Genomic DNA, 26,965 nt, shown 5'->3' with positions numbered 1-26,965 from the left:
CCAGATAGTTAAAGTTACGAACTCTTTTGAAGGATCGGGTTCCGTCTGCCATTGGCCGGAGCGGGTCTCTTTAATAGTTATGAATCCTGCTCATGATCAGATACTCGGTCATTGATTCATTCTGAAGGGTACATTCACAAGAAATATAAGGTATATCGATTACAATATGCACAGCCAGTTTTGTGACAGGCTCTCAATTCCGTGAAAAAGCTCTCATCTGGTGCCTGTCCAGAATGTTTGGAATCATAACGTAAATGAACAGACGAATGTTTTCTGCGCAAATGTACGCGATATTTTCGACGAAAAATTGCCGTTCAGTGACTTGTCCCGCAAGCGCCGCAGGTAAGTGGGTATTCTGCTATGCAGTTGTAATTACGCCGTCACGACCGATATAGCGCTCAATCTGCACACTAATTAGCACAGGCGCCCCAGGCTGGAGTGAGCCGCGGGCACAAGCACGGGACCACAGCCCGCTGGAGCCTGCACAGCTCTGCGCCACCAAAATTCTCTTCCGCCAGCTTTTAGTAGACGTAGACGCCACAGGAACGCTTGCTTCTGATGAGAGCTGCTTCAGAAGGAATAGTTAACCATGTGGTAGACCAGCAGTCTGATGAGCGGTGGGCTCACAACCTTCACGTATTTCTTAGATCTGACAATTAAAACTGTTTACACTTTTATTTATGACAGTTTCAGTTTAGAATTAGCGGTAGTAGACGATTTACAACAAGCCAGGAGGAGATCAACGATCAAGTATCGAGCCTACAATCCACAGTTTACCGATTTTCTTGCAGTAACAGATGAAGCGACTGAGTATATCAGAGTTTCGGACGTTAATTTGTAAGTAATTTTAGTCATAATATGTACAAATGCATGTGAACTATATATGATGTTCAAAAACAGTCTGGAAAACTTGTAAGGATGAGTGTAGGTCGTGCTGAGGCTCATAAATAACTGTTGGGAAAAAAATTTATAAGCTGCGTCATTTCCGAGTCAATTAGCAAATTAAAGACACAATTAGTGTCAGTTGTTCTCGTAGCATAGATGATAGCGCTCGAGACTCCTCAGCCTTTGGCTCGGGTTCGATTCCTTCTATCGACCCACGTCCCACTTTTGTATCGCTCTCTTCTTCGATTTTAGGGAACCAAACGAAGAACACGTTTGGCGACACCGTCTCTGTCGGTCCGTCTGAATTTGCTCGCGTAATGACCCGACTGGCTAACTTCAATACTAATTAACTCGGAAAGGGCGCAACGTATAGAATTCTTTTCTTGACAATTATTTCTCAACACAACCTACCCTGCAACACACTTACAAGGTTTACACCGTGTTTCTGTCCATCTTATACATAGGTTGGTTGGTTGATTTGGGGGAGGAGACCAAATAACAAGGTCATCGGTCCCGCCAGATTAGGGAAGGAAATCAGTCGTGCCCTTCCAAAGGAAACATCGTAGCATTTGTCTGAAGCGGTTTAGGGAAATCACGGAAAACCTAAATCAGGATGGCCGGAGATTATGTATGTATATATATATATATATATATATATATATATATATATATATATATATATGGAGGCTATGCTGTGTTGAGAAATTTTATATACAGGGTGGTTCATTGATAGTGACTGGGCCAAATATCTCACAAAATAAGGATAAAACGAAAAAACTAAAAAGAACGAAACTCGTCTAACTTGAAAATGGAAACCAGATGGCGCTATGGTTGGCCCGCTAGATGGCGCTACCATAGGTCAAACGGATATCAATTGCGTTTTTTTAAATAGGAACCCCCATTTTTTATTACATACTCGTGTAGTACGTGAAGAAATATGAATGTTTTAGTTGGACCACTTTTTTCGCTTTGTGATAGATGGCGCTGTAATAGTCAGAAACGTATAAGTACGTGGTATCACGTAACATTCCGCCAGTGCGGACGGTATTAGCTTCGTGATACATTACCCGTGTTAAAATGGACCGTTTACCAGTTGCGGAAAAGGTTGATATCGTGTTGATGTATGGCTATTGTGATCAAAATGCCCAACGGGCGTGTGCTATGTATGCTGCTCGGTATCCTGGACGACATCATCCAAGTGTCCGCACCGTTCGGCGGATAGTTACGTTATTTAAGGAAACAGGAAGTGTTCAGCCACATGTGAAATTTCAACCACGAACTGCAACAAATGATGATGTCCAAGTAGGTGTCTTAGCTGCTGTCGCAGCTAATCCACATATCAGTAGCAGACAAACTGCGCGAGTATCGGGAATCTCAAAAACATCGTTGTTGAGAACGCTATATCAACATCGATTGCACCCGTACCATATTTCTATGCATCAGGAATTGCATGGCGACGACTTTGAACGTCGTGTACAGTTCTGCCACTGGGCACAAGAGAAATTAGGGGGGATGACAGATTTTTTGCAAGCGTTCTATTTAGCGACGATGCGTCATTCACCAACAGCGGTAACTTAAACCGACATAATATGCACCATTGGGCAACGGAAAATCCACGATGGCTACGACAAATGGAACATCAGTGACTTGGGCGGGTTAAGGTATGGGTCGACATTATGGAAGGAAGGATAATTGGCCCCCATTTTATCGATGGCACTCTAAATGTTGCAATGTATGCTGATTTCCTACGGAATGTTCTACCAGTGTCACTACAAGATGTTTCACTGCATGACAGAATGGCGATGTACTTCCAACACGATGGATGTCCGGCACATAGCTCGCATGCGGTTGAAGCTGTATTGAATACCATATTTCATGACAGGTGGATTGGTCGTCGTAGCACCATACCATTGCCCGCACGTTCACCTGATCTGACGTCCTCGGATTTCTTTCTGGCCGGCCAGAGTGACCGAGCGGTTCTAAACGCTACAGTCTGGAACCACGTGACCGCTACGGTCGCAGGTTCGAATCCTGCCTCGGGCATGGATGTGTGTGATGTTCTTATTAGTTAGGTTTAAGTAGTTCTAAGTTCAAGGGAACGTATGACCTCAGCAGTTGAGTCCAATGGTGCTCAGAGCCATTTAAACCATTTCTTTCTGTGGGGTTTGCTATCGTAATCCACCGACAACGCCTGACAACAAGCGTCAGCGCATTGTCAATGCATGTGCTAACATTACGGAAGGCGAACTACTCGCTGTTGAGAGGAATGTCGTTACGCGTATTGCCAAATGCATTGAGGTTGACCGACATCATTTTGAGCATTTATTGCATTAATGTGGTATTTACGGGTAATCACGCTGTAACAGCATGCGTTCTCAGAAATGATAAGTTCACAAAGGTACATGTATCACATTGGAACAACCGAAATAAAATGTTCAAACGTACCTACGTTCTGTATTTTAATTATAAAAGCTACCTGTTACCAACTGCTCGTCTTAAATTGTGAGCCACATGTTTGTGACTATTACAGCGCCTTCTATCACAAAGCGAAAAAAGTGGTCCAACTAAAACATTTCTTTACGTACTACACGAAAATGTAATAAAAAATGGAGTTTCGCATTTTAAAAAAACGCAGTTGATATCCGTTTGACCTATGGCAGCGCCATCTAGTGGGCCAACCACAGCGCCATCTGGTTTCCCCCTTCAAGCTAGACAAGTTTCGTTCTTTGTAGTTTTTTCGTTTGACGCTTATTTCTTGAGATATTTGGCCCGGTCACGATCAATGGACCACCCTGTATATATATCCGCTTTACATATATATACAGGTTCTCTCTCACGGGTCATCAGTCTCTGGTGTTTCGGCAGATATTTGCAATTTAGTTTTAGCAGTGTGTAGCTGAAGTCAGCCCAATCAAATACTGCTCAACACGTCTTTCAAACGAAACCCAGAGTCGTTGCAAAGCGCTGATTTGTTACTCGTTGAGAGAAAAATTATTTTTCAAAAGCGGTATTTTACGTGCTTATTTGTTTGAGCGGTCCCCAACCAGTCTAGTGGGACATTCGTTCTGTCGATCTGAATGACGGCTCACAATGACTGCTACCACCTTGGAGCAGCGCTGGTCAGTGGTTGGTGGGGGCTGGTCATTCTCCCAGTTTTACTGTCCCTGTTCATATAGATCTGGAAAAAAAACAACATCGGACTAATTTGGGACTGCTCAATCGAATGGGCACGTAAAATGCAGCTTTAAGAACCATTTTGTTCGTAAGGGGAAACAAACCAAAGCTTTCCGTCGGTACTGGGAGTCGCATGAAAGACTTTATGAGCAGTATTTGTTTCGACTGACTTCAGCTAATTACTGCTAAACCAAAACTCCAAATATCGTCGGAATACTGGAGAAAATGCGCCTGACAACACTTAGGCGTGTCACTCTTCATATCACGATGTACACCATACGATAAAGAGAAATCAGTTTGTCGCACTTGTGGTTGCAATGGGGTCACAGCCAAAACAAATTTTCCGGACGACAACAACCTGCCGGCATTGGGTGTTTTTACTTCATACAGTAATACAGAAACAAATGACGAAGTAGGCGCACTCTAACCAACGTAGTATATATCGCAAATGTAGCAACGAAACTACATAAATATGTGGAATAATATTAGAAATAGAAATACCTCCACAGACAGGTACTTAGAAATAAAGAAATTGCCAGTCAGAATTACATAACTCGAAGACCCCATTCCAAGATCTGCTTTCTTGGTAAGCCCCATAAAGAACTGAACGCAGTAAGTACAATAATGACTGTTTTTAAAATATATTCTCTAGTAGTCTGTAAGTAATTAAGAGTATCCATTAAGAGTATTCGCCACACTTTGTGTACAATTTGTACGAAGTGACTGACTAAATACTGACAGAAAAGGATGTCGTCGAGTTTTAGCAAGAACAGCAAGTGAAACTCTCGCTAAATCACGCAGGGCTGACAGGTAATTAGGGTTGTGGAAAGGGCCAAGGAAATTGCGGTCGTATTCATTTCACAATTGTAATTTATTATCATTTAGTTCACAAACACACTTTTGTAGGAGTTAAATTTGCTTCGCGGCTGAAGGCCTCCAAACGGATGCTTTAGAATAAGTTCAATTTTGAAGAGACACGACACACAGTTAAATTTAAGAATAATATAAATCGAATACCTATATAAGATCAGCATGCGGAGTGGCTGAAGACCGCCGGATTAAATCTTCAAAATTCCAGTTATACTACAATGTTTACGAAGGCAGAAGGCCACAATGTTTTAAGATGCTACTAACAGGGTTGATGGCCCACAAGGTGCACAGAAAGAGATAAACGCAATAAGATGGGTGAAGGCCGCAAGGTTAAATTCTGCGAATTAAGGAAATATATATTGCAACAATCGGTAAAACAATACATTAAGTTTAAAAATTTCCTTTTGCAACACCAACGGCGGAAGGCCCACAATGACTTCTAAAATCTCTCAGAGGAAATTACAATAGCCGGCCGGAGTGGCCGTGTGGTTCCAGGCGCTACAGTCTGGAACCGCGTGCCCGCTACGGTCGCAGGTCCGAATCCTACCTCGGGCATGGATGTGTGTGATGTCCTTAGGTTAGTTAGGTTTAAGTAGTTCTAAGTTCTAGGGGACTGATGACCACAGCAGTTAAGTCCCATAGTGCTCAGAACCATTTTTGAAATTACTATAACCATTCAAGAGCAGAAGGCGGTAATGTTAGGACTTGAAAGAAACTCTGAAAACATGTTCCCAGGGCTGAAGGCCCACAAATAACTTTTCCAAATTAAAAATATAATATACAGTTAAATCACAGCATTAACACTGCGAAAAGGATAATTAAGAGAGCGGCACTCAGGACTCTCCAGTGGATCGGTCTGCCCTCGTTATCTTAGGCGAGCAAGGTGGTGAGTCCAACTACACTTAATTCGTGCGAACCCAACCAAGGGACAGTCATGGACCAACTGACCAACCGCTTGCTTGCCACAACGGAGTACACGAAAATTCAAGGCCCTAAAAAAAAAAAAAAAAAAAAAAAAAAAAAAATACAACTATCACTATCCCCAAACAAACGCGTGTGTGAACTGAGCCGCAAAAACTACACACCATGTTGGGCAGCAACAACAGGGGGAGAAAAGACACTGCCTACAAACTACGTTAGCGGCCAGGGTAGTTAACCAGAAAACGAACGGCCACAAGGCAGAAAATTCCGCTGTTGCACTTGACTATGGCGGCTATCGGAAACACTTCATTCGTTGTTGCTCAGAGGAAAACCTCCACAACAGCAACGCCGGAGCCAACAATGTAATGCTCGAAACCACTCAACCTTTACGTCCTGGGTCGGCGAGCGATGATGCTCGTACCAATCGAACAGCTCCAGACTCCGACTCTGCGCAGAGACCGCCAGCGGCCCAGTCGACTACGCCGCACGGAGATGTCCTCGGACCAACCGACCACCAAACGTCAGGCCCGGATTAAGTGATGCATGGCGGCAACGGTGGGGCGGGCGATGTCCACGCAGGGCTCACTGCTGCTGCTAGCCGGCGACCGGCTGGCCCGGGCTGCGCTCCAGGCGCGTTGCAACTGACTGCTAGACCCGAACTCGCAACCCGTACTCGCCTTACGACTTACGACAGACAACGACCGGGAAGTAATAGCAGTCGAGCAAAGATACTATGAGAGGGGATATATCGATACGCGCTGCTAATGCCGCTCATGGTCAGGCACAGCAGCAACTGAGTGACAGTCGTAATTTAAATTAACGTAGTGAGGTGGAAGTATGTTAAAAACAGGGTGTAAAATTGATGACGGCGAGAATCCGAGCCACGCACGGCTCAGCAACCAACTCCCATATGAATCTGACAGCTTTTCAATAAAGTGCAATGGCATGGAAGTCAACGCATTTATCGAATTAAGACCCTATATTCAACCGAGCTGCGGTATCACCATGTCCAAAACGACAATGAAAGCAACTGCTGCTGACTGACTGCGGCTCCGGCGTCGTCGGTAGACGCTCGCTGAAACTCTGAAACCTGCCTGATCACTTTGACTAGTATTGTCCGTAATACTGCTCTCTGTGAACTGCTCTTGGTATCGTGCCGTGTGCGAGTGAGATCAGTTGCTTGACCCTTGGCCAGATAAAAAGTGTCTCACCACAAGCATGACAAGCACTTAAAATGTCCAGCTACTCTTAGAGCTTCTTAATTTCACCTACATACAGCTCACAGAGACGCTCTGGTGCATCTGATACGTGGCCCCGCTGGTGTCCGTCGCTTCTGTGTAATGATGTAAGATCTATGTGATCGACTCTGCACTGCCTGGCCGCGGTTTTCCTCTTTGGTCGATTTTCGTCTATTTAAGCTCACGTCGGTGTGGGGAGAGGGCTGGTTTTGGTCGGGTTGGCTGACGATCTGGTGTACAGTGTGGTTGTCGGCGGTAGCACGTTGCACATGCTGTGCCTCTTTCTGTCGCGTGGGCACTGGGGCTGCGGACTGATACGTGCGTTCGGTCAGTAGTGTGTATTGCGGCTAGAGAGAGGGCGATGGTCTCGTCTGTCCTGCTAAACGATATCAACCTGCGAAAGAGGCTTTGGAGTGTATCAGCCTGCAACCGGATACGCTACAGAATTTAACGGTGAGAATTATTGAGGTTCCTACAGTCCTGTGTACATGCACGTTGACGTTCGTGCTGTTTGCAGTTAACGGCTCTCCCAGTGTTTGGACGCCCAGGTTATCGGTTTCGTGTTGACCACTCGTGCACAACTTATTGAATAGTGGTTTGGCTGTTTTGGACGCACTTGAGATATTGGCAACGAGTGTGCACTCTGAAATACCTACAGTTTTGATTTTCTAGCAATCTTTTCTGCCTTTTTCTATTAAGTGTACTCGACCTATAGTGACTTTCGTGGTAAAATTTTGAGATTTGTGACTTTTTTCTGGTTTCTACATATTCTGCAGTGTTCTCATGGTCAATTTTTATGTATCGTGGTTCCTGTGCAAAGGAAGGCTGAACTGTTGTTGTAGACATTGATTGTAACAGATTTAATTTGACTGCAAAAAGTAATTGTATTCCTGTTTAGAAATTTTTCTAATTTTTTAAGGATTATGTTACTCTGTATACTGCCCAGTTGCTGTGTGGTTTTATGTTCGTGTCTGAGTGGTATAATCAACGGTGAACGTCGTCCGTTGTAGCTGCTCGTTTAACTGGGGGGGACGACGCATTGGCGGCGGCCAGTTTGCATTGTAACCGATAGCGCGATCGCTGTGTTTGTCAGTACTGTTCTTCAGCGAATTTGAGTATTTTATCATTTGTTCCTGGTGTCGTCGAGGCGCCCGTCTTTCCTTCTCCACTGTTCATTTAAGCTTTCGTTCAGGCTTGATCTGAGTTGTAGTTTTCGCGCACATCTGATGTACTATTACTTGCCACTGAAATTTTGTAATACCTGAAAGTCAAATTGTGAGTTGTTTCTGTTGTTATAATATCTTAAAAGGTGTCCTGCTTCTGTGGGAGTTTATCTCAGTAAACTATTTCTTGTTGTATCTTTCTTAAGATTTATGTAAAGCGGATTTTAAAATTATTTATTGTTTCGGGTGGGCTTTGACACCCGTAGACTTTTTGTCTGTTTAGTAATGTTTCAGATTCTAGGGCTATTATGTATATTATTCTAGGGTAACAGTTGTTTGCTATTGTCATGCAGCTGTTAAATAACATATGTTGGAAATTACAAGCCAGAGTTTGTGCTTGATTGGTAATTATTGCCTCCAAGTGTCCTTGAGCGTGTTCCCACGTCTCACATCTACTCGATAATCAATCGGAGTCTAGACGCCTCTTTGTCGTGCACAAGACAGCGTACACAGCCACACGTGCTCTCCGCGTACGGAGAAGGCTCAGACCCGACTGCCGTTTACTCACAACTCCGCTATTGCAAAAGCACAGCAGGACGCACTTTCTTGTCCAGTCACAGGGCTCGTAATTAAACGAGTGCTCTTTCCGACTTCGAGTCATACAGCCTTCCGCCAATCCGTGATAGTACACGTAGCAGCTGAGTGGAACTATCCAGCAAAACACACACTCGTGACTAGTTTTTCAAAAGAGCCAATGGATCTTTTTTTTAATTCTGTGGACGTTGGATTGTGCTGGGGCCGTTCCGCCCCAACAGGCTTCGCTTCCCACTCCACCTTCCGCAAACTCACACGGACCGTCCGTATAAAAGTGTACTGCTAAGAGTTTTCAGTCGGCAGGCCAGTGCCCCCTGCTATGCTATTGACTCCGGGACGCGGTCGACCCCAGTAACACTTTTCTGAAGTACAACGTGTATAAACGCTGTTCCGTCCTTGCCATGCGCCGGCCGGGGTGGCCGAGCGGCTCTAGGCGCTACAGTCTGGAAACGCGCGACCGCTACGATCGCAGGTTCGAATCCTGCCTCGGGCATGAATGTAGGTGATGTATGAACCGCACAATAACCCCGGGTTCGGAGTGGGGCGGCTGTGGGATGAGTGAATTTCTGTAGCCTGTTGTGCGTTCTGAGCCACCGAGGGTTACAGAGGGGACGAAGCCTCTCCGTCGCTTCTAGGTCCCCAGTCCCATACAGTACGATACGATACAATACAGTCACTTTCTTATGTAGCATTTTCCTTCTTTTCCTGCTTTCTTTGCGCGTGTGCTTCAGTTTTATTAGGTCTGTCCACATTCGTTCCTTTTAATGTGTGTCAAGGCGCTGATGACCTCGACGTTGAGCGCCCATAGGCCCCAACGCACACACACACACACACACACACACACACACACACACTAGAATACAGTCTGTAACACTATTATCGATATTACCTGTAATGATCTTATCTAACTTCTTTGTCTGTTTCACTTAATTATCTCTTGTATAACCATGCACTTTGATGTAAAATCAATGTAAATGTTTTATTCGTTATTTATGATGATTTACGTTATTGTAATTATTCTACAGATACAATTTCAAAAGTAATGTACTCTACAAGAAAGAAAATATTGATTCCTGCGTAGGGTATGTAGATCTGTATTAATAAAAAGCATGAAAGGAAGCCCCTCTGCAATAAAAGAGATGATTTAAAGTATTTAATTGAAAGATTTTTCTTAATGAAATAACAGTGTTTATTATTTCTTTTGTTATATAGTTAACAGTGCTTCTAATATTTTATTGTGAGTAAAATGTTCAGCCTAGATCCGGTTCTAATGATAGAGTTGTTTCTCGGTCTCCATGCTAATAATTGAATCACATTTAAACTACATATTACAATAACAGTACTCAAGAAATATAACTTTCATTCTTATAACTCGTGTGTACTATAGTAAACAAAGAGCTACAACTATTCAAACTATAATACACTCCTGGAAATGGAAAAAAGAACACATTGACACCGGTGTGTCAGACCCACCATACTTGCTCCGGACACTGCGAGAGGGCTGTACAAGCAATGATCACACGCACGGCACAGCGGACACACCAGGAACCGCGGTGTTGGCCGTCGAATGGCGCTAGCTGCGCAGCATTTGTGCACCGCCGCCGTCAGTGTCAGCCAGTTTGCCGTGGCATACGGAGCTCCATCGCAGTCTTTAACACTGGTAGCATGCCGCGACAGCGTGGACGTGAACCGTATGTGCAGTTGACGGACTTTGAGCGAGGGCGTATAGTGGGCATGCGGGAGGCCCTGAATAGGTCAGGCGTGCACTACACGCCGGAAGCGGCTACAAGGGTAGCGGAGTACGTGTGGAGTGCACATGGGGGTTTTTTAGGTTAGAGAATCCCCTCCCTAGGCCCGACAAGACGCCTCCTGAGACGCGGCAAGGTAGGAGTAGGCAAAATGCAACAGGGAATAACAATATTAATGTGCTAATAGTAAACTGCAGGAGCGTCTATAGAAAGGTCCCAGAACTGCTCTCATTAATAAACGGTCACAATGCCCATATAGTACTAGGGACAGAAAGTTGGCTGAAACCAGACGTAAACAGTAATGAAATCCTAAACTCAGATTGGAATTTATACCGTAGAGACAGGCTGAACAGTGAAGGGGGAGGCGTGTTTATAGCGATAAGAAGTGCAATAGTATCGAAGGAAATTGACGGAGATCCGAAATGTGAAATGATTTGGGTTAAGGCCACGGTTAAAGCAGGCTCAGACATGGTAATTGGATGTCTCTATAGGCCCCCTGGCTCAACAGCTGTTGTGGCTGAGCACCTGAAGGATAATTTGGAAAATATTTCGAGTAGATTTCCCCACCATGTTATAGTTCTGGGTGGAGATTTTAATTTGCCAGATATAGACTGGGAGACTCAAACGTTCATAACGGGTGGCAGGGACAAAGAATCCTGTGAAATTTTTTTAAGTGCTTTATCTGAAAACTACCTTGAGCAGTTAAACAGAGAACCGACTCGTGGGGATAACATATTAGACCTTCTGGTGACAAACAGACCCGAACTATTTGAAAAAGTTAACGCAGAACAGGGAATCAGCGATCATAAAGCGGTTACGGCATCGTTGATTTCAGCCGTAAATAGGAATATTAAAAAGGGTAGGAAGATTTTTCTGTTAAGAAAAAGTGACAAAAAGCAGATTTCAGACTACCTGTTGGCTCAACACAAAAGTTTTGTCTCAAGTACAGATAGTGTTGAGGATCAGTGGACAAAGTTCAAAACCGTCGTACATTATGCGTTAGATGAGTATGTGCCAAGCAAGATCGTAAGAGATGGAAAAGAGCCACCGTGGTACAACAACCAAGTTAGAAAACTGTTGCGGAAGCAAAGGGAACTTCACAGCAAACATAAACATAGCCAAAGCCTTGCAGACAAACAAAAATTACACGAAGCGAAATGTAGTGTGAGGAGGGCTATGCGAGAGGCGTTCAATGAATTCGAAAGTAAAGTTCTATGTACTGACTTGGCAGAAAATCCTAAGAAATTTTGGTCTTATGTCAAAGCGGTAGGTGGATCAAAACAAAATGTCCAGACACTCTGTGACCAAAATGGTACTGAAACAGAGGATGACAGACTAAAGGCCGAAATACTAAATGTCTTTTTCCAAAGTTGTTTCACAGAGGAAGATTGCACTGTAGTTCCTTCTCTAGATTGTCGCACAGATGACAAAATGGTAGATATCGAAATAGACGACAGAGGGATAGAGAAACAATTAAAATCGCTCAAAAGAGGAAAGGCCTCTGAACCTGATGGGATACCAGTTCAATTTTACACAGAGTACCCGAAGGAACTTGCCCCCTTTCTTGCAGCGGTGTACCGTAGGTCTCTAGAAGAGCGTAGCGTTCCAAAGGATTGGAAAAGGGCACAGGTCATCCCCGTTTTCAAGAAGGGACGTCGAACAGATGTGCAGAACTATAGACCTATATCTCTAACGTCGATCAGTTGCAGAATTTTGGAACACGTATTGTGTTCGAGTATAATGACTTTTCTGGAGACTAGAAATCTACTCTGTAGGAATCAGCATGGGTTTCGAAAAAGACGGTCATGTGAAACCCAGCTCGCGCTATTCGTCCACGAGACTCAGAGGGCCATAGACACGGGTTCACAGGTAGATGCCGTGTTTCTTGACTTCCGCAAGGCGTTCGATACGGTTCCCCACAGTCGTTTAATAAACAAAGTAAGAGCATATGGACTATCAGACCAATTGTGTGATTGGATTGAGGAGTTCCTAGATAACAGGACGCAGCATGTTATTCTCAATGGAGAGAAGTCTTCCGAAGTAAGAGTGATTTCAGGTGTGCCGCAGGGGAGTGTCATAGGACCGTTGCTATTCACAATATACATAAATGACCTGGTGGATGACATCGGAAGTTCACTGATCCTTTTTGCAGATGATGCTGTGGTGTACCGAGAGGTTGTAACAATGGAAAATTGTATTGAAATGCAGGAGGATCTGCAGCGAATTGACGCATGGTGCAGGGAATGGCAATTGAATCTCAATGTAGACAAGTGTAATGTGCTGCGAATATACAGAAAGATAGATCCTTTATCATTTAGCTACAAAATAGCAGGTCAGCAACTGGAAGCAGTTAATACCATAAATTATCTGGGAGTACGCATTAGGAATGATTTAAAATGGAATGATCATATAATGTTGATCGTCGGTAAAGCAGATGCCAGACTGAGATTCATTGGAAGAATCCTAAGGAAATGCAATCCGAAAACAAATGAAGTAGGTTACAGTACGCTTGTTCGCCCACTGCTTGAATACTGCTCAGCAGTGTGGGATCCGTACCAGATAGGGTTGATAGAAGAGATAGAGAAGATCCAACGGAGAGCAGCGCGCTTCGTTACAGGATCATTTAGTAATCGCGAAAGCGTTACGGAGATGATAGATAAACTCCAGTGGAAGACTCTGCAGGAGAGACGCTCAGTAGCTCGGTACGGGCTTTTATTGAAGTTTCGAGAACATACCTTCACCGAAGAGTCAAGCAGTATATTGCTCCCTCCTACGTATATCTCGCGAAGAGACCATGAGGATAAAATCAGAGAGATTAGAGCCCACACAGAGGCATACCGACAATCCTTCTTTCCACGAACAATACGAGACTGGAATAGAAGGGAGAACCGATAGAGGTACTGAAGGTACCCTCAGCCACACACCGTCAGGTGGCTTGCGGAGTATGGACGTAGATGTAGATGTAGACGTACCGCCGAATTGCTCAACACGTGGGGCGTGAGGTCTCCACAGTACATCGATGTTGTCGCCAGTGGTCGGCGGAAGGTGCACGTGCCCGTCGACCTGGGACCGGACCGCAGCGACGCACGGATGCACGCCAAGACCGTAGGATCCTACGCAGTGCCCTAGGGGACCGCACCGCCACTTCCCAGCAAATTAGGGACACTGTTGCTCCTGGGGTATCGGCGAGGACCATTCGCAACCGTCTCCATGAAGCTAGGCTACGGTTCCGCACACCGTTAGGCCGTCTTCCGCTCACGCCCCAACATCGTGCAGCCCGCCTCCAATGGTGTCGCGACAGGCGTGAATGGAGGGACGAATGGAGACGTGTCGTCTTCAGCGATGAGAGTCGCTTCTGCCTTGGTGCCAATGATGGTCGTATGCGTGTTTGGCGCCGTGCAGGTGAGCGCCACAATCAGGACTGCATACGACCGAGGCACACAGGGCCAACACCCGGCATCATGGTGTGGGGAGCGATCTCCTACACTGGCCGTACACCACTGGTCATCGTCGAGGGGACACTGAATAGTGCACGGTACATCCAAACCGTCATCGAACCCATCGTTCTACCATTCCTAGACCGGCAAGGGAACCTGCTGTTCCAACAGGACAATGCACGTCCGCATGTATCCCGCGCCACCCAACGTGCTCTAGAAGGTGTAAGTCAACTACCCTGGCCAGCAAGATCTCCGGATCTGTCCCCCATTGAGCATGTTTGGGACTGGATGAAGCGTCGTCTCACGCGGTCTGCACGTCCAGCACGAACGCTGGTCCAACTGAGGCGCCAGGTGGAAATGGCATGGCAAGCCGTTCCACAGGACTACATCCAGCATCTCTACGATCGTCTCCATGGGAGAATAGCAGCCTGCATTGCTGCGAAAGGTGGATATACACTGTACTAGTGCCGACATTGTGCATGCTCTGTTGCCTGTGTCTATGTGCCTGTGGTTCTGTCAGTGTGATCATGTGATGTATCTGACCCCAGGAATGTGTCAATAAAGTTTCCCCTTCCTGGGACAATGAATTCACGGTGTTCTTATTTCAATTTCCAGGAGTGTAGATTCACATGTGTCACATCTGAGGTAAATAGTGTAAGGAAGTGAATATTTCTTTAGAATCCAAATAATAATCAGTGCAAATCACCCAATTACTTGGTAACACATTCAGTGGTAGTGATTTCCAGTAACTAAACTGACAGAAGATCACAATGTCCTAGTTAATAGTGCTCCATCGTAAGTAACTATTTACCTCAAATGATCATTGCCTCCCTACCATAATGTACATATAGTAAGTGTTATTGAGAGCCAGTTGTTACATAAATGTATTAATACTCTTCCTGTGTAGTTTATGTCAAATCAACGGTACATTACTTGCTAAATTACGCTACTTGTACCTTATCAGCAATACAGAATTCCAGTGTTAAGATAATCCATATAGTTAACATTCTTTATAAACCATGTTAGTACTTCGTACAACTTTGTCTAATTAGGTTGGCGACCGTTTCCTTTTACATAATTACAGTTTACTTGATTACTTATAGAATCTTGGTTCGAAATTTTGAAATTTGTGGTAAGGTTCTATGGGGCCAAACTGTTGAAGTCATCAGTCCCTAGGCTTACACAATAATTAATGTAACATTAATTAACTTTCGCTAAGAACAACACACACACACTCATGCTCGAGGGAGGACTCTAACCTCTGACGGGAGGAGCAGCACGAACCGTGACAAGACTGGGCGGCACTTTAAAAAGGGTCCACACAACACTGAACACTCACGGAAAACACTGCACTACAGAGAATGAAGGCATATGGGTATGGAGGCGGGGGGGGGGGGGGAGGACTTGGACAGATGAGGAGGAGGGAATCAGGGAGCTGATGGAGGGAGAGGGCACAGAGAAAGGGGAATCAGGGTAGACGCGAGAAAGGAATGGGGAAGACAGTGAAGGGGAAAGAAAAAGCACTTGGGGGGGGGGGGGAGATAATGGAGTCAAGGAGTGGGTAGGTGGAAGAAAAACAGTATGGAAGGGGGGGAGGGAGCCCAGAAATAGCACAGAGGCAGAGAGGAAGAAGGGATAAATGGAGGGAGAAAGGGCAACATCCAGGAGGGGGAGTTAATGGAAGCCACCTCAGGAAAGGAGATGAAGGGTGTAGAGGTGAAGGGTAGGGGGGACAAAACGGCGAAGGCGCGGTAGTGGATGGGGGTTGCAGAGGAGAGGAGCAACCAGGGCAACACAGTCATTTTTTTTTTCTTTATTGAATTTCGACTCCCCTCCCAACCCCCATTGCTTCCCCGATGTACAGATTGAACAGTAGTGGCGAAAGGCTACACCCTTATCTTACACCCTTTTTAATAGGAGCACTTCGTTCTTAGTCGTCCATTCTTATTATTCCCTCTTGATTGTTGTACATATTGTATATGAACTGTCTCTCTCTCTCTCTACTTTTTTCAGAATTTCGAACATCTTGCACCATTTTACACTGTCGAAAGCTTTTTCCAGTTCGACACATCCTATGAACGTGTCTTGATTTTTCTTTAGTTTTGCTTTCATTATTAACCGCAAAGTCAGATTTGCCTCTCTCGTGCCTTTGTCTTTCCTAAAGCCAAACTGATCTAGCGCATCTTCAATTTTCTTTTCCATTCTTCTGTATATTATTCTTGTAAGCAACTTGTATGCATGAGCTGTTAAGCTGATTGTGCGATAATTCTCGCACTTGTCAGCACTTGACGTCTTCAGAATTATGTGGATGATGCTTTTCCGAAAGTCAAATGGTATGTCGCCAAACTCATACAGTCTACATACCAACGTGAATAGTCGTTTTGTTGCCAATACCCTCAGTGATTTTAGAAATTCTGATGCAATGTTATCTATCCCTTCTGCTTTATTGGATCGTAAGTCCTCCAAAGCTCTTTTAAATTCTGATTCTAATACTGTATCCCCTATCTCTTCTAAATCGACTCATGTTTCTTCTTCTACCACGACAAATCTTTCCCCTCATAGAGGCTATCACTGCATTCTTTCCACCTATCCGCTTTCTCCTCTGCATTTAACAGTGGAATTCCCGTTGCACCCTTAATGTTACCACACTTGCTTTTAATTTCACCGAGGGTTGTTTTGACTTTTCTGTATGCTGAATCTGTCCTTCCGACAATCATTTCTTTTGCGATGTCTTCACATTTTCCATCAGCCATTTCATCTTAGCTTCCCTGCAGTTCCTATTTATCTCATTCCTCAGCGACTTGTATTTCTGTATCCCTGAATTTCCTGGAAAATATTTGTACTTCCTCTTTCATCGATCAATTGAAGTATTTATTGTGTTACCTATGGTTTCTTCGCAGTTAGCTTCTTTGTACCTATATATTCCTTTCCAACTTCTGCGAGGCCCTTTTTAGAGATGTTCATTCCTCTTCAACTGTACTGCCTACTGAGCTATTCCATATTGCTGTATCTACAGCCTTAGAGAACTTCCTTAGCACTTCTGTATTCCACTTCTTTGTGTATTGATTCTTCCTGACTAATGTCTTAAACTTCAGCCTGCTTGTCATCACTACTACGTTGTGATCTGAGTCTATATCTGCTCCTGGGTATACTTACAATCCAGTGACTTCGCAATCTCTGTCTGACGATGATGTAATCTAACTGAAATCTTCCCGTATCACCCAGCCTTTTCCAAGTATACCTCCTCCTCTTGTAATTCTTGAGCAAAGTATTCGCTATTACCAGCTGCAACTTGTTACAGAACTCAATTAGTCTTTCTCCTCTTTCATTTCTTGTCCCAAGCCCATATTCTCGTGTAACCTTCTCTTCTACTACTTCCCCTACAACTGCATTCCTATCCCCCAAGTCTATTAGATTTTCTTCCCCCTTTACATACGATATTACCGTTTCAATATCCTTATACACTTTCTCTATTTCTTCATCTTCAGCTTGCTACATCGCCATGTATACCTGAACTATCGTTGTAGGTGTTGGTTTGCTGACGATTCTGATAAGAACTACCCTGTCGCTACACTGTTCACATACCACACTCTCTGCCCTACCTTCCTATTCATATCGAATCCTACTTCCGTTGTACCATTTTCTGCTGCTGTTGACATTACTCTGTACTCACCTGACCAGAAATCCTTATCTTCTTTCCACTTCTCTTCACTTACCCCTACTATATCTAGATTGAGCTTTTATATTTCCCTTTTCAGATTTTCTAGTTTCCCTACCACGTTCAAGCTTCTGACATTCACCACCCCGACTCGTAGAACATTATCCGTTCGATAATTATTCGATCTTTTTCTCATAGTAACCTCCCTCTTGGCAGTCCCCTCCAGGAGATCCGATTTCGGTGGTATTAGTACCCTTGATAATCAGCTGAAGACGCAAGCTGATATCATGAAAATACAGAGTATTAAAATCAGTAAGCAGTTTGAAAACGTAGACAAAAAGTAGACGTTTTGAGTAATGCAGTCGAAGACATTAAACTTGAAGTAAATAATATAAACACCAATGTGCCCACTACTAAAGTAACGAAAGTGGACGAAAACGAATTAGATTTGAAAACCGAAATTATTGACGTTTGTAGAAATTAAATCTCACATTTGTGAAAGACAGTGGTTGATTCTGAGAAAGAAATAAGCAAACAGGTAAATATTTGCGAACAGAAATGTGAGGAAAACGCTTCACAAATACAAGGCAAGATCTGCGATATTGAAAAGAAAATAGGGGACAAGCCCGGTTGTGTCAATGATAGGATACCTCATAACAAGCTATTAGAGAGCGAAGACCGTTCTAATCCTGCCTAAAGACTTGTTGGCTGGCACCTTGGATTTTCTGAAAAATTGCGAAAGAATTTTTCCTGTATACTTGCCAGATCAGGAAAAAATTAATGCCGTTATCAGTGCATTAGCAGATGATGCTAAAAGATGGGGACTAAATATGAACACTAATCAGACGACATTCAACTAATTCAAACAAAAGTTTACCGAGGAATACTGCTCAGAAAAAAAAAAAAAAAAAAAAAAAACAAGATTGTTTATGGCGAGAATTCACAATGGCCAGATTGTGTAACAATAGCGGTAGAAACTCAATGAAAGATTTCTGTGAATCCTGATACGAAAAACTAATATACTTTAGAAATAGAGGATCTGAATCGAGATGATGTGGCAGCTATGAAAAAAGTTGCCACAGGATTCGAAGAGATACGTAGAAAGCAATCATAAAAGCTTTTCTGCGTTTCTAGAAAAAGTAGAGGATGAAGATCTTTGGCAAAGTAATCACGCTTATCACCCGAATAGTAACAATAGTGGTAATCACAATGACTACGAACCAAATTAAGGCAATAGGTATCGCACTAATATGGTTCAACGAGGTAGGGCAGAGGTCCAGGTACTCAGACATTCGTGGTAGAGGATTTCCTTCGCGACATTACAACGACAGCAACCACACGGAAAACGTGCATAGGTTTTCAAGGCCCAAACGTAGGTAAAAAACCGGCATAGACAAAAAAATGCCTCTGAGCACTATGGGACTTAACATCTAAGATCATCAGTCCCATAGAACTTAGAAGTACTTAAACCTAACTAACCTAAGGACATCACACATCCATGCCCGAGCAGGATTCGAACCTGCGACCGTAGCGGTATCGCGCTTCCAGACTGAAGCGTCTAGAACCGCTCGGCCACAGCGGCCGCTCCGGCATAGACATAATGAATCTAATAGTCCAGATAGCGACTGCGACGCACCGCAGGTCGCTGCTAAGAAAGCGACAGATGTGCCCAGGAATGAGTCACGGTACGCAGGTGATGAAACATACTGGCGCACATAGAGCCTGCCAATCACGAACAAATCATTTCAATTAGCTTTCCGTATGGAAGCTGCAGTAGTGGTAGCAAGACAGAATGAGGGCGTCACAGTAGAATGCAATGAACCTGCTGTGGCAAATAGCCACTCCATAGTAAAGAAAACGTGAACTTACTTGTAGGCAAGGAAGAAAGCGCCGACAACATTTTTAATAACAAAATTTGCGAAAGTCAGCTGGGGACTGCAAGTTGGTGCATCAAGATCGGCGATCTCTAGAAATGGCTAAAACAATGCAAGTGGGAGGGTTTCAAGAGGTTAGGCGATAGTGAAAGGAGAAAAAGAGACATTGAGAGTAGGAAGATGTCAGATAGTAAGTGGAAGTATACAGCGCTGCGCGACGTTCGTGAGCAGCAATTAGTAAAAAGGAGGCAAGCAGTGACGAAAAAGGGCCGAACAAATTACGCGAGATGCCAACAACACTGAGATTAATGATAAGAAAAGAAATACGGTCACAGTGAGGAGAATGGAAGAAGATGAAATTCTCAGCGTAGGTGACGAAGCATTCTTGACTAACGAATCGGCAGCAGAACAAACAGTTGTCAGCAGGCCAGTAGAAGTAGATACATATGATTGTTCACGAGTTACTGCAGTTCACGATGACTACACAAAATACAGAGTTAAAAAGTAGTCACTGTTCGAGCCGATTCAGGTGACGGCTCAGACCAAGAGTCTGCTGTGAAAGAAAAACAACTATTAACGTTAGCAGAAAACGTGACACTGGTTATTTAAGACCAGACTAAATGATCGGATGAAGAAATTAATACGAGTTTAAGGCGAGCGTTTGAGCTAGCGCCCAACGGTGACCCAGGATGGTGAGATAGAGAAAGTAATCCGGGTGAAGTATATATTGAAGTAACAGTAATCGAGGAATGCGTGACGAAATGTTTTATAATGTCAAAACACGCAGAAGTGAGAAATAAAAAATCAGCGGACGATGGTATATACCATCAAAAACGGGTTCGGATAGAGAAAGACTTAAGGTTAAAACACAATGTGCAGGTACGTAACACCGGTTGGGATGAAATTAGACCTCTTTAAGGCTTGTTGCGGTAAGATCAGCAAACTGAAATTGTACTGTGTACAGTAACCCATACCGCTACCATAATTAGAGGGTGTGCGGCAGGTTCATTTCAAAATTATGCATGTCTGTTTCCAAATTCAAACATATTTACAATGGACTGTTTGAAGCACAAGTAACTCCTCACACTAACGCGTACTATATGGTGTACCCAATATCAAGATCAGAAAAGTCCTTAAGTGTTGGTAATATACAGGACTTGAAAACTAACGTACAAAGAACAAAATGGAAAACAGCACTGTTTGAAAATATGTCGTGAATAACGAGTACTTTATTATAATATGTTATTTGTTTTACAAAATATGTTTTTGAATAGATGTTATAATGTTGTGAAGACTTACTGTTACAGTTTTGCTAATATATGTCCGAAAGTTTCAGTTTCTTAACGATGTACCTGAGTATAGATTGAAATGGACATTCCAAAAAAGCCTTTTGGGCTGTACTATATAATAAGCTGCAGCTTGATAAAATAGACTGCAAACATGTGAAATGGTCAGCATAATTTCTTGTTACGTGAATAGACCAGGAATGGGAGTTTCAAAAGGACTGCCAGAAATCTCGGTGGGCAGCAAAGTGTTCCCTTGGTAAAACAAAGTTTGTAAATAAAGGTGTTGATGTGGACAACCTGAAATAATGAAGGCGCAGTACGAAAATTCATGCTTATTGTAAACAGTATTGTGTTATTTTGTTGAATTGCATAAAAAATTAACACAACCAAAAAACCCTATCTGGTGAAACCAATAACTTTTCCTAGTTATTTTCCTCTACAAAAAGGGAAAGCAAAGTCTTCAGTAGTATTTTGAAAACGATAAAAATTTGAAAAGTTTGGGTTTCCTTTAGTGCAAGATTAATGAACTGGTTAAAAATTGTAGTAAGCAACTGTAAATACTGAAAATTCAAATAATGTCTATGTAAAAGTTTGTATCATATTTTCTCCTTTGTATTTATGAGTTATATGTTGTTTTACATACGTGTCATTCTCATGTGGAGGTGTACCCATTGTTACCCAGTGCTCTGTGTATAACAGAATTTCATTTTCCCCGTCAAATCTTATGTAAAATGTAACAAAGGCTGTTCTTACGTTAATGAGATGAAATGATATTCTTGTCTTTGTATTGCTATTTATGCAGAATGAATGCTGATGTCATGCATTTGCTAAATGTCTTTCCCTTTCGCCCAACACTGTTCGAGATGTCCGTATGTTTCAATGAAGTATGCCTAACAGGAAACATCAATGAAAAATGCAGCACGTGTAACACTACTATTGATATTACCTATAATGGTCTTGCCTAATTTCTTCCCCTGTTTTTACTTAATGTGACTTTTGTATAACCATGATCTTTGATGTAACGTTCACGTAAACGCTTTATTCATTATTTATGATAATTTATGTAATTTTAATTAATCTATGGATGCAGTTTCAAAAGTAATGTACTGTAAAAGAATGAAAATGTTAAAACTTCACTTGTGATACCTGTTCGTGCATGGGGCATGTAGGTCTGTAATGAAAAACAGGAAGCGACGCTCCTCTGCAACGAAACTGGGTTGGCGGGAACAGAAAAGGTAGATCTGGCGGTCGAACTGCAAAGCTGCTTTGTGGCATGAGTCTGTCGGTGGCTGGTAGGCAAAGTGTTTGCGTCTTGTGAACAGAAAGAAGTGAGAAGATATACAAGACTATATTATACAGTCTCGGATGCGAAACTAATTGGGTTTATTATTCATGTCATACTTTGGGTACGAAAATCCGACGTTAAGAAGAGAATTTTCAGAGCTGCTTACACAACAAGAGCCATGGATGATTTTTCTGCCCTTTTGGAACAGCACAGGAGATCGACACTGCCACCATCTCCATCTCAAATTATCAGTTGACTATTGAATAACTACATTGACGAATTGTGTGATATCCTTTTTCATTATTAAGTTTGTGTTCTGTAACCTTTTTGTTGATCCATTGTATTTCATCGTTAGTCTCTTACTTTGACAGGCGCCTATCGCAAGTGCTACGATAATTTCGAGTATTCTATTTTATTGAATGGAACAGCAATTACCTAACTTAAGTTAAATTTAGGGAGCATAAATTTTGAAATATTCCATGTAATTTTCATTTGAGGATAGTTAAAGTTTCATGAAAGTACAATTATTAAGAGAAGACTTAAAGTATCCAGTTATTGATTCTTCTTATTGATATAACAATGTTCATTATTTCATGTGTTATATAGTTAACAGCGTTTCTAATACTTTGTTGTGACTAAAATGTTCAGCCTAAATCTGAGTCTAATTATAGACTAAATTCTGGGTACCAAAGCTGATAGATGAACAAGATTTAAATTTCATTTTACAATAACAGTACTCAAGAAGTACAACTTTCATTGTGTGTGCTATAGTGCGTTATAGTAAGCAAATAGCTCCAACTATACAAATATACTGGATTCAGGTATCAAATGTCCCATCCGAGTCAAACAGTATTAAGAAGTGAATGTTCCTGAGAATACAAATAATAATTAGTACAAAATACACAATTACTTGATAACGGTTTCAAAGGTAGTATTTTCCAGTAATTAAACGGATGAAAGGCTCCCATGCCCAAGTCAATAGCGCTCCACCGTCAGTAATTATTTACCTCCTATGATCATTCGCTCCCTACCGCAATGTACAGATAGTAAGTGGTATTGAGAGCCAGCTAATAGCTAAACTTACTAATACTCTCCCTCTGTAGTTCATGTCAAGTCACTGGTGCATTACTTGCTAAATTACGCGATTATCTTGTATCTTATAACCAAAACAAAATCCCAGTATGAAGTAAAGTCAATCCTAGTAGTTGACATCCTTTACAAGCCATGCTTCTACTTGGCTTAACTTCGCCTAATTAGCGTAACGACCGTTTCCTTTTACGTCATTACAGTTTTCTTGATTACTAACAGAGCCTTGTTTCGATTCCCGTTTGTTCTGCTACTGCTTGCTTCCTACAGAAATGTTTGGAGAAGCAAAAATAGTACGATGGCTTTCCATTACATACGGTCACTATCAAATAAGTATCGTTTCACAGGAGTGACATTAGATATATTGTTAATTTAGTAGTAGCTGGTAGTTTTACATGTTTTCTGCATTAGAATAACATAAAATCGGTCCACGGCTTTAGCTCGGCAAAGGTAAGTATATCGTGCGGAACAAAGATTCGATGCATTGCACTTGGAACACCTGAGGGAAGTATTGTTTAACATTTAAGCTATACATCCTCTAGTAATGGACGTTTGAAAAATTTATCTGTGATTTGACACCTGGAACAAGTCTAGGGACATGGAACAGAGTACAAAGAACATAACTCTACTGGAAACGAGTTTTGTGAAAAAATGGGACTTGGAACGTTTGCCTTTTTCGCTCTTCATATTATAATGAAGAAGGAAGGCAAGGCTAGAAACTTTATATGATTGATTTGGGGCGCTTGGTATGGAACCCTGAGGGCACTAGTGCTACTCGCACACTGCTTTTTTTTCTTTAATTAATAAATAGTTCCGCACTTCGGTAGTCTCCTCAGTTTTGCAGCCGGCTTATAAAATCTACGTGAATGGATATTTTCGCCATCATTCTGTCTGCCACCTTCAGGGGAGACACCACAACTGCTGAGTCTCGCTGAAAACTGATGCAAGACTGGAAACCATCTTCCTATGCAAATCCCTATAATGTACAAGGTGCATGCAACATCCATCAGCGAGACTTACGCCTAAGGCGGTATTGCAGTCAAAGAGGCGTACACAAGGGCCAGAGTCACCAAACAGCATTGTGCTAAGAGGACAACGCCTGTCGATGTTACTCAAATTATCAAGCCAATCTAATTTCAATTGACTCCTCTTTACAAAAACTGTCTAAAAAACCGAACGTACCGGCAACTATCAGGGTCATGTCAAATTCCATCCCATGCCCCACTTTTAAAAATTGCTTCGCTACCACCGATTTTTCGGGCTGTTGTTGTTTCATGTGACGGTGACGTTCTACGCACCTGTCTTTAACTATGCGAATAGACTAGTCGATGTAGGCTCTGCCACACTGACACGGTATTTTGTATATACCAGACATTCCAAGTCCCAGATCAACCCTGACGGACCTTGTGGTGCCCCAATCTTGGCAAGTGGGTAGAACACACTCTGAAAGTCAAATATTCTTGAAATTTCTCAAATCGTTAGTGATATGCCCCCAGCATAAAGAATAAAGCCCACAGATCTATGCATTCTTTTATGTAGCTACATGCGGAGAACCGTGGTATACAAAAATTTCGTTGTCAGTGTGGGAAGACTTACATTAGCCGTTCGGGAAACACAGTTTTGGGCAGGTGCGCGGAACATTGCCGTCAGACGAGGCTACAACGGCCTCAAAACTCAGCAAAGCAGAACATTCTTTAAGCCAGTGACGCGAGACGAAATCTGACAAAACCTGATTGTACTCGGTACATTCTGTTCTTGGAATTGCTTTAAATGAAGCTAGATGGGCAGATAATCTAATTAAGGACTTAGATTAGGGCGATCTTCTTTTTGGGATCGATATTCGTGATTTTTTTCAACAAAAAGAAACAAACGAATTACAAAACTGATTTTAGACCTATAATGCACATCCTTAATATTATATTTCTTAAATAATTACATGAAATAGACGAAAGGCCTTCGTGTAGTTTGTCGACGGTTGTTGAAAGCTCTGAATGCCACAATTTTCAACCAAGAACAAAATTTCATAAACCGCTTTGAAACGGTTGATATTATCTAATGTAGTAAGTAGGGCTACGTAAAAAAATGGTCTTTAATGAAATGGTAGCACTCTTATATAAAAGTCCATTTTACTGTCAAAAACTTTATTATAAAAATGTGCACTAAAAATCAAAATTAAAATATATCGCAAAAATCCAATGTGCTACGGTAACAAAGCGTCGACTCACAAGTTGCAAAAATGTGTAACGTAACTAAACGTATATTTCATGAGCTACGGCTCCTGCCAATTTGAAAAATGTTGTTTTGAAAAACAAGCGTTTAAAGTTTCAGTTTGTATTTTTTAATGCCAAAATTGAATAAACCTTTAATTACAATTGGCCCTTTTTTATGACCATGTCAAACCTCTCCAATTTTGACGAAATTATATCAATTAACTGGCTCCCGCTTTTCCATCGAAGCGTTTTCTGCTCGATCTGTATTCCTTTCCGAACTTTTTCTATCTATTTAAATAGGTCTGTCATTTTCAAGCACTCACGTTCTACTTCGTACAAAAAAACAAGCGAAATGACAGGTTATGCAGACGGGAAACAACCACGAGCTCCCGATTGTTAACCATAAACGACTTTCGGTACGAAGAGAAATCTTGTTCAGAATAGTATTTTAGTTGATACTAATACCCTCTGCGATACTACCCGAAATAAACAGGACCTTTACTCCGTCAGTAACTATTATAGGACTCGGATGTGACAGATCCCAATGCATTGAATAGCGATTCTTTTAACAGAACACGTTTATGGCGTACTTTATATCAATGAATATTAAAAATATAGTCTCTAAGGAACATTTTAAGCAAATACAAATATTAAACTCAAAGAAACCTTCTGCTCTTCTCTACCCGCTTAATAGTGACAGGGGTTTTCCTCACCGTACCCTCTGTTTTCCAGCATCAAAGCCGAAAGTTCTTTGATGAGGCCGGCCCGAGTTTTTCAGGAAGGTCTTTGACTGCAGTACACTAATGGCCATTAAAATTGCTACACCAAGAAAAAATGCAGATGATAAACGGGTATTCATTGGACAAACATATTATACTAGAACTGATATGTGATTATATTTTCACGCAATTTGGGTGCATAGATCCTGGGAAATCAGTACCCAGAAAAACCACCTCTGGCTGTAGTAACGGCCTTGATACGCCAGGGCGTTGAGTCAAACAGAGTTTGGATGGCGTGTACAGGTACAGCGGCCCATGCAGCTTCAACACGATACCACAGTTCATCAAGAGTAGTGATTGGCGTACTGTGACGAGCCAGTTGCTCGGCCACCATTGACCAGACGTTTTCAATTGGTGTGAGGGAGAATGTGCTGGCCAGGGCAGCAGTCGAACATTTTCTGTATCCAGAAAGGCCCGTACAGGACCTGCAACATGCGGTCGTGCATTATCCTGCTGAAATGTAGGGTTTCGCAGGGATTGAATGAAGAGTGGTCGTAACACATCTGAAATGTAACGTCCACTGTTCAAGTGCCGTCAATGCGAAGAAGAGGTGACCGAGACGTGTAACCAATGGCGCCTGCAATGGAACTGAAATGATGGTAGGCTGCCAGTAATTTGGAGCCCGCGCGTCGGAAACGGGCGCGCTGGTGTGAAACTGCCAGGGAGTGCACCCTGATGCCATCTATTGGCGAAACTGGGAATTAGCGCTACCTGTCAGACAATGCACTAAGCTCTCGGAGTCAAATGTATTCTTTTT

This window comes from Schistocerca cancellata, chromosome 3, assembly GCF_023864275.1.
Source record: "Schistocerca cancellata isolate TAMUIC-IGC-003103 chromosome 3, iqSchCanc2.1, whole genome shotgun sequence".
In the NCBI taxonomy this organism is placed as follows: domain Eukaryota; kingdom Metazoa; phylum Arthropoda; class Insecta; order Orthoptera; family Acrididae; genus Schistocerca; species Schistocerca cancellata.
This window is presented reverse-complemented; position numbering follows the sequence as displayed.